The sequence below is a fragment of the Lactuca sativa genome, chromosome 8, assembly GCF_002870075.4.
Source record: "Lactuca sativa cultivar Salinas chromosome 8, Lsat_Salinas_v11, whole genome shotgun sequence".
Taxonomy (NCBI): Eukaryota; Viridiplantae; Streptophyta; class Magnoliopsida; order Asterales; family Asteraceae; genus Lactuca; species Lactuca sativa.
Window position 1 is genome coordinate 23,632,944 of NC_056630.2, and position 16,766 is coordinate 23,649,709.

At 39.7% G+C, this 16,766-nt stretch overlaps 1 long non-coding RNA gene across 1 annotated transcript; it reads left to right on the top strand.

Moving 5' to 3' along the window:
• The first annotated feature begins 6,385 nt into the window (after nt 1–6,385).
• Nucleotides 6,386–16,255, top strand: LOC111888976 (uncharacterized). Its single transcript, XR_006186499.2, has 3 exons — nt 6,386–8,058; nt 10,010–10,806; nt 16,070–16,255. It is a non-coding gene; the product is annotated as an uncharacterized LOC111888976 (long non-coding RNA).
• Nucleotides 16,256–16,766: the final 511 nt, after the last annotated feature.

Sequence of the window (16,766 nt, forward strand, 5' to 3'; positions counted from 1 at the left end):
ACATGGGTAGATGTAATAGATGGAGTATGAGTTGGATGATGAGTTGAGAGGTGAAATAGACCGTGAGGTGAGGGTGAGAGGTGGACGATGTGAGAAGCCTTTTTCCAAAATGATGGCCCCGTCATTCAGCAGAGTATGGATGACAACCACGGACTATTCTAGACAGTCCAGTGGAACACTAGCAGGCTCGCAACCTGTAGGTGTTGTGAACGATGTTTTCACTTGGTGTACTCTAAACCCTGGCGATCATGCAGACTTGATGCCTAAACCCTGGTGATCATGCAGACTTGGTGCCAAAACCCTGGCGACTATGCAGACTTAGTGCATGTTGTATAAATTCTGGCGACTATGCAGACTTAGTGCCTAAACCCTGGTGACGATGGACTTGTGCTGATTCCTTAGGAATGTATGAACGAGGAATGGTTGATTCTTAGGGTTAATTCTTAAGAGTAAAGAAGATAATGGGGATGGGTAATTGGGTCGATTGTTTGATTGTTTGAACATAATAAATACATTATTGTGGGTTGAAAACCCTATATACTCACCAAGTTTCCCAACCTGACCCACACAGTTTATTTATGTCACAGGTGTTGTCATGAAGTCACATTACACTGAGAGATTAAAGAGATGTAGATCACTAGTAAGTTCTGTTTATGCTTATGTTTCTGTATTGACGATGACATCCCAAACGTTTTAAAATAAATAAAATACGTTTCTTCGAAAATGTTTTGATAACGTATTTATCATGTTTTTCTGGGAACAAATTCCGCAACATTTTTATGAAAAGAAGTACTCTGATTTTTATAAAGCATAAACAAAATCGGTATTTTCTGGCCGTGAAAATGGGGATGTCACATTTAGCCCCTCTCTATCATAAAGTTTTGTCTTTGTCAAACTATGACCTTCCCCTTACCTTAAGCCACTCCTTTAGCTTGTTTTGAGCCATTATCATCTTGCATGCACGTAAAGTTTGCAACTTTACGTGATAAACATGCCCTAAGAGCTTAGATCTGCAGTATGGAGCCTTTGCATGGCTTAAAAAGCATCTGTATAGATGAAGGGTTGAAGGTACTCGGCGAGCCGCATGGTCGACTCGACGAGTCATATGAAGATGGCCCTGAACTCGACGAGTTGGATGAACAACTCGGCGAGTCCGATGAAGATTGTCGTAGACTCGTTGAGTCAGTAGGGTGACTCGGCGAGTCGGTTAGGGTTTTCCCAATAGTTGGATGCGTGTGAACTTGTCGTGTTGCAACGGGGAAAATCCTACGAGTGGCCAAGGAGCTTCGACCGCGAACCTTAGGAACTCGACGAATCACTCTGGTGACTCGGCGAACGAACAAGTTATACAAGGAACTCGGCGAGTAGCTGAGGGTACTCAACGAGTTGAGGTCAACATGAACTGTTGACCTTGACAGTTAACTTTGACTTTGACCATGGGTTGACCAGTTGACTTCTAAGGGTGTTTTGGTAAATTGGATAATTATAGAAAAGGTCATTGGTGAATATAGGTGTTGGAGTTAGAGCTGCATTTGGAGGAGTTGGACATTACTTTCCGATCTACTTACGAGGTGAGTTACCTCACTATACTAAGGGGTCTAAGGCACCAAGGTCGGCCCATTGGATATGTTATCCTTGCAGTATTAGTATGATGAGTATGAAGTTAGTGTTGCATGCTAGTGGTTATGCCAGTTAGGTAGATCTGTAGGACTACCTGTGTTATTATATGATTATCTACATGCTCAGTAGTTATGTTATATGTTTATATGTTTTGTGGGATGGGTTGAGGTGATACTGCTTCGTGCGGTAACCAACAAACCCGGGAGCATTCCAGTTACGGGCTAAGGGAGACTCGTATTGTGGGCTCAGTGGCAATCCAGATGTGAGATGTGGGCCCGGAAGGCAATCCAGACTCATACTGTGGGCCCAGAGGTGATCTAGTCGATGGAGCATTCCGGTTACGGGCTAAGGGGGACTCGTATTGTGGGCTCGGTGGCAATCCAGATGTGAGATGTGGGCCCGAAAGGCAATCCAGACTCACACTGTGGGCCCTGGGGTAATCCAGTCTATAAAGCTGTGGACCTGTTGCATGCTGTTTAGTTTGTTATGTTATGATATTGTTGACATGGTTATGTGGATTGTATGAGTATCAGTATTTTTGGGGAACTCACTAAGCTTTCAGGCTTACAGTTTCAGTTTATTGTTTTAGGTACATTAGGGGATCGTGGCAAGGCTAAGGCATGATCGTACAGCTCCTCCTGTTTTGTTTATGGTTCTGGGGAAACTCTGATATTAGACTATTTTGAAAACAAATTTGTAATAACTTTTGTTTCTAAATTTTTTGAAAAGTTTTAAATTGGTTGAAATTTTGGGGTGTTACATCACATGTGTGTCTAAACAACTTTAGAACTTACGAAAATAAGTCACAAATGTTTAGACCTTTTGCCATTTCTCACAATTCGAACTATGAGGAAGGATGTCGTAATCATAATTGAATCTGAGAATGAAAATATCACAATTTCTATCTCCTTAAAATCTACTTAGTGAAAGCGTTTCCTCACAATCATTTTCATGAATTGGAGAGAAACCTTATGATACTTAGAGTTTATGGTGTATGTGTTCCTATCCATGTGAATTTTTCAAAACCATGACCACCAGACAAGGTTAGTGATAAATCCAAACTCATACGAACTGAACTTATTCAATCATAATTTCTTGCCACCTGGCAACACGAGGGCCTACCATTGCTTCTAGGTTGTTATACAACAAATTGAGAACTCTCAGAACTCACATGTATAGTCAACTTTAACTGGAATGGGCACAAAAACAAGAATATGTCAGCACGATAGGTTACAGACCTCAAGTCGTGTGCTAATGATTAATAACAGATTTATTCTTGATTAGTTCTTGAAACTTTTCAAGATCTTTAAGACTCCTACTGACCTCATGGCATATTAGTTTCTCTTTGTCAATAACATTCCTCAACAAACAAATATTCAAGATTTAGTGCAGTTTCTTATCAAGACAAACACTTCTGACAATCGATCGTAGTTGATCTTTGTTTTATCCAAAACATCACAACTTATCAATTTCAAATGTACAAGAGTAAGTAACATTTTACTCTACAATTGATAAGTGTTATAGACCTTTTTTAAGATTATGTCACTCAAGGCACAATCTTGGAGTGCACCTCTATGACTTGATTTTGGAACGAAATATGATTCGTCTATTTGATATAACAATTTCTACAATTCCCGATTCCTATTCTTAGCCCATACAAATGCACTAAGATGTCCTTAGAGGATCAACTGTGATATGGTTTTTCATAATCATTAAGATGGTCATAAAACACGATATCAAAATACTCTCCCATCATTTCAGATTGGAGAAACTTTTATCTTTCCGCCTAATTTGATTCTTTTTATTTGTTCTGCTTCACATTGAGACCTTTTTCAACGATTCAGAATTCCTATCCATGTGAATTTTTCAAAACCATGACCACCAGACAAGGTTAGTGATAAATCCAAACTCATACGAACTGAACTTATTCAATCATAATTTCTTGCCACCTGGCAACACGAGGGCCTACCATTGCTTCTAGGTTGTTATACAACAAATTGAGAACTCTCAGAACTCACATGTATAGTCAACTTTAACTGGAATGGGCACAAAAACAAGAATATGTCAGCACGATAGGTTACAGACCTCAAGTCGTGTGCTAATGATTAATAACAGATTTATTCTTGATTAGTTCTTGAAACTTTTCAAGATCTTTAAGACTCCTACTGACCTCATGGCATATTAGTTTCTCTTTGTCAATAACATTCCTCAACAAACAAATATTCAAGATTTAGTAAATCATGACGAATAACCTTATTGTTCTTTGTGGTGGACCTGACCAGTGCACAACCAAGTGTACCCGATCCCCTAGTCATTCACTTGACTCACATATACATGTGAACAAGGAATCGGTCTAAATTTCCCAAAGACGAAGGTTCTCAGTCATCACATAATACAAGTTTCATGATTCCGAGTTTCTATCCAATTGAAACTTGGGTGGTGAGAATCTTTCCTTATTTGGTAAATTTTGACTCTACCACAAACGAAAGAATCAAATCCATTTTCCAATATTGCAATCAATTGAAACATATTAACAATAATTTTCACAAATGCCATTGTAAGGAGACTTAAAATAAGATAAAAATAAAAAAAAATTCTTTATTTATAAAAGTGTGGAAAACTTGTCCTTACAATGCAAATACAAATGAAAATTATATTGTTATCCATTCATAAACAATCTATCATAAATCTTAAGCAATTGCTCAAAATTCTGATCATCGACCCATGCGATTGAAATCAAACTCTTCGCGATCAGCATCAACTTACTCTTCCTTTAAGCTTCCTTTATTTTCTTTGATTCTACAAAACATCAAATTGTAATTACATTACATCATGTATTAAGAATCTCCAAATATGAACTTAATAGAGTTAGACAATGGACTTACCTGAAGTAGAGTCAAACATTTTGACTTTACCATCTCTTAGACCTCTCAGGTAGTCAGGGCAGCTTCGCTTCCAATGTACCTCTAAATGGCAGTAGAAACAAATGGTTTCTTTCACATTGGCATATGAGACAATCTCAGACTTAGCATTTCCCTTTCCCTTGGAAAGAGAAATATTTTTCGGACTTCCAATGTTTCCACTGTCAATGTTCATGGAAGCTTGGGAAATTGATCTTCCATTCAAATTTGCTTTACCAGTGCCCAAATCATTTTTGATTCAACAGCAATTAGCAAATAGGTAAGATCGATAAGGGTCATGTCCGGATCTATCACATAATAGTCTTTAACAAACTCACTATATGACTTGGGAAGTGAATGAAGAACCAAGTCAACAACCAACTTCATTGGGAACACGACACCCAACATTCCCAGCTTGTCAATATGCAGCTTTATGTCCAAGACGTGAGCACATACAAACTTTCCATCTTCATGTTTGCTTGCCAATAAGGCTTGAGTGACCTTGAACTTTTCAAGTCTTCGAACATGTGGGTTAGGGAGAATTATTAGAGGAGGTGGAGGAAGTGAAGTATGATTTCCACTTCCACGATCCAATCGTGGAACATCATATTCGAGAGGAGAGTTTGTTCCAAAAGTTTTGGAAAGACCGTAGTTGTCTGAACTAGACATCTACAAGGGAGAAATTCAAGTTAGTTGATTTAATTTCTTAATATAACACCCAAATGAAATATTGAAGCTAGGACCCAACACAATATTTTACAATTCGAAAGAGGGATGCCGTAATCCAATTGCAAAATATTTGAAGGTAGGTAAATGACGATTTACCAATTTCCACCATCAAAAACGAAATTAATTATTAAGTTTTAAATGAATTGAAATTCCTAGATCTTTTGAGATTAATTGAACTTTTTAATGGCATGTTTAAATCTCGATTATGTCCTTCAAATTTGTGACTGTGATGCCGAGGATCACAAACAAGGTGTGAATAACCATGCAAATTAGCATGGTACACTTAATGTTACAGATCACCTAATCAATGTGCCGGTTAACCACACATGCTCCATTGATCTATGATTAACATCAAGCTACCCTTTGCCACACACTGTCAGTCCCAGATTAGTGTGTTGGTTAACCACATGCGCTCCATTAACGACTTAATAAGGTGCAAAGTGCAATTTCATGGGTTAGCACCAAATTCACATTTTTCCTAAGTAAATAAGATTGGAAATTTATAAGTGTTTAGTTACTTGGTATTTTCGTTATACTTTTAATGAGAATTAATGTCCTATCCTACCCGTTTGACTAATGACCCTCCACCAGTCAAGGAAGCAGTGGGTGGGAGTGGACACCCATTAAACCGCCATTTTATAGGCAGTAACCTTATACCCCCTTATAGATCGGCTTCGTGAATGAGCCCTACTAACGGTAAGACCGACTTTTTACATATACATATAATATATTAAACTTTGAATATTATAATAGTATAAGGGTGTATTTTAAACTTTTAAAATACTAAGTAGTTTAATCTATTAATTAAACTATACTCTTAATTTAATTAAACTTAAACCATGTCATTATGGAATTATTAATTCTCTTTTAGTTAAACATATATATATATATATATATATATATATATATATATATATATATATATATATATATATATATATATATATATATATATATATATATATATATATTAAAATTATCCAACATTAGCAACAGTAAAGTTGCACCTATTTGGTCTATTTCACCCCCTTATACTTACATTTCTGATTTCTATCGTCTTTCATCCTTCTATTTTCTATATTTGTCTTTAGTGAACTTTTTCTTCTTCTATCGTTGTTTTTTGTTAAATAATTTTTTTTTACAATTTCCTGCTTCTTGTCAAACGTTTATACTTTCCACGTGTACTCTTCTGCCTTTTTTTTTCATGTGTTCCCTTCTTCTTCTTTTCTCTTTATCTTTCGTTCAGCCTTCGCTTCTGTTTTCATACGTCCTTGCTTCTTTCTGTCCCAGGTAATCTTCTTGTGTTCTTCTTTTATTGTTTCTTCCGTTGTGGTATTTTTGTTTACTTTATTCCTGTTGTGTCATCCGCCTGTTTTCTGATGGCTGTTCCGGCCAAATGGAGGCCTCAAGACGGTGCTTCCTCCTCTATTGGTGGCCCTCGCAAGTCTCGACGTCTTGCAGCCTTTTCTGATCGTCCCCAGTACATCAATTTCGGTGTCTGTAGTTGCATTTGTGAGTTTTGCGGTGCATTTTCTGGTATATTAAGAGGGTCCTTAAGGTATCTGTGTCTGCTTATCTGATGTATAATCCTTGGCGTATGGATGGGGGTGTAGTCCTTCCTTACCCTTCTAGGCTTTCCTCTGAATTCGTTGACCTGTATCAAATGCACGCTTTTTGAAGGACATTAGGGCTTATAATAGCATGTTTTCCATGCCTTCCTTTGGGGAAAATGTAGATGAGGATGTGAATGATAACCATGGTCCTTATGTTTTTAAGATATCGGGTCAGATTAGTCACACGATAGGGTTTCTCTCTCCGGATCCTGCAAAGGGTCTCAGGTTTCTGCAGCTTTATCTCTTCGATACTGAGAACGAACTAGAGAATAGATTTCGGGCTTTTGATGGTCCTAGAAAGAGGGATTTAGATTGTAATATTGTTCAATTTATAGTAAACTTTTTGGGGGCTAACAACGAGTATGTGCGGACCTTCATGACTAGTAAACAGATGGCCGGTGAAAATAATTTACAGTCCTATGCAGTGCAACTGTTTAACAATGTTGCTGATCGTAGGTGTGATTTGCCTTCGCCTGGATCATTGGGTTGCATAGTAAGCGGTGATGACACAACGTGTTCCACGTATGACATTCTTATCTATTTTCATTCGGGTCGGCCTCAACGTATCAGTAAGCTGCATTCGAGCTATATGCCTTTACAATACCCACTTTTGTTTCCACATGGCGAGGAAGGTTGGTCGCCCCATTTGAAGATGGGTAATCGGAGAGGCGTAACCGCTAAAAATCTGATTGTGAATATGTATTATGCATATAATATCCATGCTCGTCAGTACATCTAGTCTCCTATTATAAACGCCTCTCGCCTGTTCCAACAATATTTGGTTGATGCATACACATGTATAGAAGAAGGGCGTTTAGACTACATCATCAACCATCAAGCTAACCTTCGGTCCGATTATGTTAGTGGCCTCCATGACGCCCTTTCGAAGGGGGACACAGAGACACGCGTTGTTGGCAAACATATGTTCTTACCTGCGTCATTTACTGGCGGTCCCCGGTTCATGTACAACCATTATCAAGATGCACTTTCTATATGTAGGGTCTATGGCAATCCACAATACTTTATCACATATACATGTAACGTCAAGTGGCCAGAGATAACCCGCTATATGGATACACATGGACAAAGAGATGTCCACAGTAGAGCGGATATCATTGCCAGAGTCTTCAACATCAAAGTTCATGAGTTTATCAACTTTCTTAAAGAGAACATAACCTTTGGTGGGGTTGATGCATGTATGTCTTCGTTTCCTTTCTCTTTCACCTATGTTTTAAGTATCATCTTATGGGTATTTGTTCTCATATCTCCATTGTTTTAGTAAACATGTTTTCCATTCTATTCACAAATACTCAAAATCCTAGGCTATCATACTGGTACAAATCTTACATAAGACATGTTTTATTCACTTCAGAAAATTAATATACGCTTCCAAATATGCCCTTTTATTCATATCTAAAAGTATATTTAATAAAATTTCGATTCTTTCCTAATTTACCCCTGTGTTTATATCTTCCTGCTTCCGTGTTTTAAGTATCATTCAATGTTTTTTTTGTAGTCGTTTGTCTACCCCTTTAGTTTACATGTTTTTCATTACATTACGAAATACTGACCATGTTACAGTATGATACTCCTACAAAACTTACATATCACATATTTTACTCAACATGCCCCTGTATTGATAGTTAATCAGTTTAACAGTTTTTTTAATATTTTTTTTCTTCTATTTTTTTTAATTATATCCTCTTTTTTCTATAACCTACAGTGCATATTTTTTTTTAATTGTTTTCTTTTATCTTTTTATATTATTTTTCCTGTTTTTGTACTGGATTTGTTATGTTTTCAATAGACTATGTGCTACAACAAGAACTTAGGGATTTGTACATCATTTTCCAACAACTTGACTTCTTCCAATGTGCTATATGGGCCATCTATGAATCTGTTATTTCTTCAAAAAAAATTATTTCTCTTATATGATTAAACAAACTATATTATATTTATCATTCATGTTATCATACTAAGATGATTATTTCCTAATTTACCCCTTTGTTGATACCTTCATGCTTCTGTTTCAATCGCACTAACAAATGCTTAAGGTCTTATGCTATCACACTCCAACAAAGTCTACATGACACATATTTTAGTCAATTCAGATAACCTATGTAACCTTCCAAACGTCCCCCTCCATTCATACCTAAAACCTTTAACCATTTCCTTTTTTTTGCGGCTGTCAGTTTTGTACCATACTATAACCAACGTATCCTGCTTCCCAACTTTTCTGCAGCTCTCAGCTCTCAGTTTTCTACTCAATCTGTTATTCTCTGCTTTTGTGTTTTCCTGCTTACATAAAAGTTAGTTATTTGTCAATAAACATAACAAATGAAATACTTTATTATTTGGAAAATTGTTTATCTCGTTATTGTTATTTTAAGGGCTTTCCACCAGAAATCATTACTTTGTATCTCTGCTCACAAACTATAATTATAAGTAGATTAAATTAGGAAAATACTACCCGTTTTTTACCGTGTTCTTTTTTGGTATTTTGTTGTCATTTCCTACAAACTAAAATTTCCAAATATGCCCCTCTCATAAAAACTTTTACTGCATACTCTGATGCAGGTCATTTATGATTTTTCTATTCTTTCCTGGTTTACTCCTGTGTCGGTATCTTACTGGTTCCTTATTTCAAGTATCGTACTATGTTTTTTTGTTGTAAACTATATTATATTTCTTATTCACGTTATCATAGTAACATGATTATTTCCTAATTTACCCCTCTATTGATACTTTATAGGTTCTCTGTTTTAATGAGACTCATACAAAATTTACATAACACATATTTTACTCAATCCAGACAACCTGTGTATCCTTCCAAACAGTCCCCTTTATTGATATGAAATAAGTTTAACCTGCCTTTTTTTTTCTCTACCTCTCAATTTTGTACCATACTATAACCAACCTACATTCCATTCCATATTTGCCCGGGATCTATACCCTTTGTTTTATATAACCTAACGCGTGTATTTTTTAATCATTTTATTATTATTATTTTTTATCTGTATTCCACTGAATCTGTTATGCTTTCAGTTTAGTATGTGTTACAACATGAAATTCAACTTATGGTTATTCGCTTACTTAGAACAAAAAAATGTTAAATGTTAATATTTGGAAAATTCTTCATGATTGCAGATTTGTACACCATTGAGTTCCAGAAGAGAGGTCTTCCTCATTGTCACACTTTACTATGGGTAAAAAGCTCAGACCGAATAAAAAATGTAGCTGATGTTGACACGTATATTACAGCCGAGCTGCCAGATCCAATCACAGAGCCCGACTTGTACGAGACGATAACAACTTGCATGATCCACGGCCCATGTGGACCACTTAACCAAAAAGCTCCATGTATGAAAGATGGTAAATGTAGTAAACATTTCCCTAAACCCTTTCTTTTACGCTACGTTGTTCAACACGGAGGGATATGTACGCTACAAACGTGGGTCATCTACACACCATACCACCTAATATAGACGGGTTATAGACAACGTATATGTTGTGCCCTTTTGCTCACGATTCCGTGCACACATTAATGTCGAGTACTGTGGCTGGAACATGGTGATTAAGTACCTATTCAAATACATTTCCAAGGGAGCTGATCGTGTAAGATACGCTATCCAAAAGGCGGAATCACTCTGGGGATTGTCGAGCTAGTAGTGGGTGCCACAGGTGTAGCAAGGAGGGGCACTATGCAAAGAATTGTCGCCAGTCCGCCCCTACCTCGGATATGAGGATATGTTATCATTGTCATAAGGTTGGTCACGTGAAGACCAACTGTCTACAGCTCGCAGCCAGGCCGGTGTAGGCTCTAGTGCCGGCTACATCAAGGATTACGGATGGGAGGCCAGGTAGAGCGGAGCCTCGGAAGGCTCAGGGGCATTCCTTCTAGCTCACTGCATAGGAGGTCGGGGCAGCACCATATGTGGTTGCTGGTACATTTCTATTCCTTTTCTTACTAACATTATTTGTTTATGCTTATCTATTTGTACCTGTAGTTAGGTACATTTTTAGTGAACTCCCTGCCTGCATTGGTTTTATTTGACTCGGGGGCGATTTGGTCGTTTGTGTCTCAGACATTTTGTAGGGAGTTCAGTGTGCCAGTAGGAGAGCTAGAGTGTCTGTTGTGAGTCTTTATCGCCAACGAACACATGATTTCTGCTTCTTTAGTCTGTCGGGGATGTGAGTTGGAGATCTTCAGAGTGTCCTTCCCGATAGACTTGATTCTGATTCCCATGGGGGATGCATGTGTGATTGTGGGGATGGACTAGCTTAGTCGATTTGGTGTCATGATCGACTACGAGGGTCAGCGAGTAGTGGTTCGGACCCCAAGTGGGGGAGAGTTGATTGTCTATGACGAGGGTACCAGATTGGGTTCAGGGTTTTGTTCAGCTGCCAGGGCTCGGCAGTATATTCAGCACGGATGTGTGGGTTATTTACCGTATGTGGTGGATACGCAGGTCAGAGATCAGACTCCAGTTTCAGAGGTTCTAGTGGTCAGGGAGTTTGTTGATGTGTTCTCAGAGGAGTTATCAGGGATACCTCCGGAGAGGCAGGTCGAGTTTCAGATCGACCTGGTGCCAGGTGCGACCCCTATCACCAAGGCGCCGTACCGATTGGCGCCACCCGAGATGCAGGACCCTTCATCATAGCTGCAGGAACTATTGGGCAAACAATTCATTCGTCCGAGCAGTTCTCCATGGGGAGTTGAACAAGTTGACGGTGAAAAACCGTTATCCACTCTAGAGGATAGATGATCTCTTTGATCAGTTGCAGGGAGCATCTTGGTTCTCCAAGATAGACATGAGGTCCGAGTACCATCGGGTCAGGGTTAGGGAGGAGGATGTGGAGAAGACCGTGTTTTGGACTCGTTATGGACACTACGAGTTCGTGGTGATGTTGTTTGGGCTCACCAACGCTCCAACGATATTCATGGACCTGATGAATCGGGTCTGTAGACCGATGCTCGATCGCTCGGCCATCGTGTTCATAGATGATATCTTGGTATATTCCAAGACCCGAGAGCAGCATGAGGAGCACCTTCGAGAATTATTGGGAGTTATGAGATGGGAACGGATGTATGCCAAGTTTTGAAAGTATGAGTTTTGGTTACGAGAGGTTCGGTTCCTCGGATATCTCGTTAACCAGGAGGGGATTTTGGTCGATCCAGCCAAAATCAAGGCGGTCATGTAGTGGGAGTGTCGAGATCTCCTTTGGATATCAGGAGTTTTTTGGGATTGGCAGGGTACTACTGGAGATTCATACGAGATTTCTCCAAGATTGCAGTACCCCTCACTCGTCTGACGAGGAGGGGGACGGATATCCGATGGGACCTCGAGCAGTAGGAGGCGTTTGAGACCCTCCGACAACGATTACGTGAGGCTCCAGTTTTGACTCTCCTGAAGGGAGTTGAGGACTTTGTGGTGTTCTGTGATGCATCTATCACGAGATTGGGAGCGATCCTCATGCAGAGAGGATGAGTGATAGCTTACGCTTCGCGGCAGTTGAAGTCGTGAAGCCGCATGAGACGAGATACTCTACTCATGATTTGGAGTTGGGAGCGGTGGTATTCACTCTCAAGATTTGGATACATTACCTCTATGGGGTCTGCTGTACCATATACACGAATCACAAGATCCTGAGGCACATCATGGATCATCCGAACCTGAATATGAGACAATGCAGGTAGCTAGATGCAGTCAAGGACTATGACTGTGAGATCCTTTACCACCCCGATAAAGCGAACGTGGTGGCTGACGCTCTGAGTCGCAAGTTAGCTGGGTCTTCCACCCTAGCGACATGTATGAGGATAGCGGTGGATTCTCTGCTCGTGAGTTTAATTAGAGATGCTCAGGATGAGGGCATGCGACCAGAGAACTGGAAACTGGAGAGGATCAGGGGCGAGAACGCTAGGTTTGTGCAGGACAGCCGGGGATTATGGACCCGATGCGGTCAGGTATGGGTTCCGATGTCTGGTGGGGTCAGACAGAAAGTTATGGAGGAGGCTCATAAGTCTCATTTTTCTATTCACCCGGGAGCCATCAAGATGTACTAGGACTTGAGTATGAGTTACTGGTGGCTGTGCATGAAGCGAGAAATGGCTTGGTATGTCGAGAGGTGCTTGACCTGTAGGATGGTCAAGGCCGAGCATCAGAGGCCACATGGCAAGCTGCAGCCTCTGGAGATTCCCATGTGGAAATGGGAACAGATCATGATGGACTTCATTACCAAGGTTCTGAGGATGACGAAAGGTGTTTGATGCTATATGGGTCATCGTGGATCGATTGACTAAGAGTGCCCATTTCTTGGCCATACGGGAGAGTTCATCGGCCAAGAAGTTGGCCGACGTGTATGTCTGCGAGATCATTGCTTGCCACGAAGTTTTGGTCTCCATTGTTTCCGATCGAGATGTAGATTCACCTCCCGTTCTGGCAGAAGTTCCACGAGAAACTGGGCACGCGGCTGCACTATAGCACAACATATCATCCGCAGACTGACGGTCAGAGCAAGCGGACCATTCAGACCCTCGAGGACTTGTTGAGGGCGTGTGTCATTGACTTTGGTGGGAGTTGGGATTCTGACCTACCCCTTGCAGAGTTCGCCTACAACAACAACTATCATTCCAACATTGGTGCCCCACCTTTCGAGCTGTTGTATGGGCGGAGATGTCACACCCGGTCTGTTGGGGTGAGGTTGGACACAGGGTAATGGGACGGACTGAGGTAGTCTTGCAAACTACCGAGACGATTCAACAGATTAGACAGTGACTGCAGACCGCTCAGAGTCAGCAGAAGAGTTACGCCGACAGGCGCTGATATGAGTTAGAGTTCCAGGTCGATGACATTGTACTCCTGAAGGTCTCACCCTGGAAGGGTGTGATCTGCTTCAGAAAGAGAGGTAAATTGGGTCCTTGATACATTGGGCCATTCAGGATCATTGTCAGGGTTGGCAATGTGGCATACAGGCTAGAGCTACCGGAGGAGCTTAGTCGGATCCACAACACTTTTCACGTTTCGCAATTGTGAAAGTGCATTATGGATCAGGAGGCATTAGTGTTGTTGGATGATATTTAGGTCGATGAGCGCTTCAATTATGTGGAGAGGCCCGTAGCCATTCTGGAGAGAAAGGTGAAGGATCTACGGAACAAGGAGATACCTTTGGTAAAGGCACAGTGGGAGCATCAGAATGGATCCGAGTAGACTTAGGAGCTCGAGTCTGAGATGCGGGAGCATTACCCGGATCTATTTACCGCATCAGACTTCGAGGACGAAGTCTATGTCAAGTGGGGAGAATTGTAACATCCTGAGATTTTGCAGGTATTTCCGAACCTCTCTTCTATCATTATTTTGTCACTTATTGTCCTTGAGGTTGGAAGTGTAGAGCCAAGATAAGTCTAAGGACCAAGGTTGCAACCTTGGATCAGGAAGGAGTACGTTGAGTGTACATAAGAGTACGCTAAGCGTACTAAGGTACACCTTAGCACGTTGGGCGTACTCTTATGTACGTTAGACGTACTTACGTTAGGAGGAAACCCTAATATTTAGGGTTTGGGGGCTATATAAACAACATTATGAGCTCATAACCCTCCATTACCTCAGCCTCCACTGTTTAGATCCATTTTCCCCAAACCCTAACCGTTTACTTGAGTGTGTGAGCTTATAGAGTGTATTTTGAGTAGTTGTAAAAGGAGGTGTTGCATCAAGGAGTTGGAGAAGGAATCCAAGCTGGTAGATCTGAAGTTGTTTGGTGCCCTAGAAGCTCCAGAAGGTAAAAAGCTTCAAACTTTATGCATATATGTTATTGATCTTGCCATTTTAGTTTTAAGGAACCATTTCTTGTCCCAAAAATCCCAAGTCGGTGCATGATATGATTTGGATGAAATAAACTATCCTTTTAGACTCTTGAAGAGGTTCTAAGTGATAAATGAGGTCCCAATGGCTTAAGATGTCCCATGTATGGAGTAGGAAGGTCTTAATGGATTAAGACGAAGTATTAAGAGCTTTCTGGACATCCAAAGTGTTAAAGTTCATGACTTTATGAGTCCTAGGCACATTTGGTCACTGGATCTGAAGTTTAGGCTTAAGTGCTTAAGCCATTAAGCACTTATTATGGTTTTAGCAAGCGTAAATCCTGTACGCCAAGCGTAATGAGTCAACCACCCTGATGGTGGTCAACGTCAGGAAGAGTACGCCCAACATACCAGAGGAGTACGCCCCGCGTACATCCTCTGTTGGGCTTTTTTCAAAATTGGCTTCGAGATTGGACCACCTTTGGACTAGTTGGACTTGGGCCTTGAAGGTTTTTTTTTTGAATAAGGGTGTTTTGGGCCAGTTTTGAATATGGATCTTATAATAAGGCCCAAATAGGGAGTTGGACCCAATGTGGTAAATTGGGCCAATAATGGGCCTTGCTTGTGGACTTTCAAGATCATGGATTTGGCATTGGGCCTTGGCCCAATAAAGAGAAAGGACATGGTGGATTGTGTGGACACTTAGTCACGATTGGCATCTCATGTATTGACTTGGTATTTATTATGTGATAGTTCAGGATTCCCGGTGAGACAACGATCGGAGGTTATCAGTACTTTCAACATTACTTGCGAGGTGAGTTATCCTCACTATATCAACAGAGTCTAAGGCACAAGGCCGACCCTTTATGGATTGTATCCGGATTATGGCATGATATGTTTATTGATTTACATTCTGGTACTTAGGATGGTGATATGCTTATGCTTAGTGACCTGGTTAGGTCGGTTTCCTGGTTATAGGATGTTGCTATGCTATATGATCTGTTAGAACAGTTTGATAGTTATATGTGTTATGCTAGCGTATGATAGTTATGTGCATATGTGTGTTTTGATTGGGGATGAGTTGAGGCAGTCCTGCTTTGTGTTGAATGTCAACATACCTAGGGCGGACCGGATAGACTACAAACCCAGGAGGGTATGATAGTCAGCCTGAAGGCCTGATGAGCGGTCCGGATAGGCTGAAGGCCCTGTGAGGCGGTCCAGACGTGCCGAAGGCTCGGAGAGCGGTCCAGATAGACCGAAGGCCTGCGAGGCGGTCCATTCAGGCTGAAGGCTTATTATGCATGTTGTTCTATGTTAGTTTATTATGATATGATTATGGTTGTATGGGGTTGGTATTTTGGGGTAGTTCACTAAGCCTTCGAGCTTACATCTATTGATTATTGTTTCAGGTACTTCTAGTGATCGCGGGAAGGCGAAGGCATAATCGTACAACTCCTCATGTTATTATGATTTTATGATTTGATACTGGGATACTCTGATATTTAATATTTTGAAAACAAACTTTGTAATGTTAAATGGTTTGAAATGTTTTAAAAAGTTTAAATTTGACACGATTTTTATGAGTGTTACAGAAATACCACAAAGTTTACTATAAGGAAAATTATATACTTGGTCTTAGTTATGAAAAAGATAAATCAGTAAGAGATAAATTAAATATAATTACTCAAAAACTAAACAATATTATAGAAACAGATAGTTTACTTTTGCCCAAACAAATTTCTGAATTATTACAAAATATAACTCAACAGAAAAAATTACTAGAAAAATATCTAAAAATAAAAACTAACAAAGAATAGTCACTTAGTATTAAACCACCTTTAACATGGTAGAACGAAAAATAAATAATAATTATGATCAATAAAACTCAAATATACTGTAATTCTGATAACAATTATAAAGTTAATTTACTTAAAAAACTATGGAAAAATTTAGACAACTCAACACAACACTTAAAAGAAAAGCAATCTGAAGTAAAAGAATTAATGTCTAAAAATCTAAACCATACTGCATATCAAATAATTAAAATCGGAAAACTAAGAATTGAAATTAATCATTTAAGAATAGTAATAAAAAATCTTATTAGTG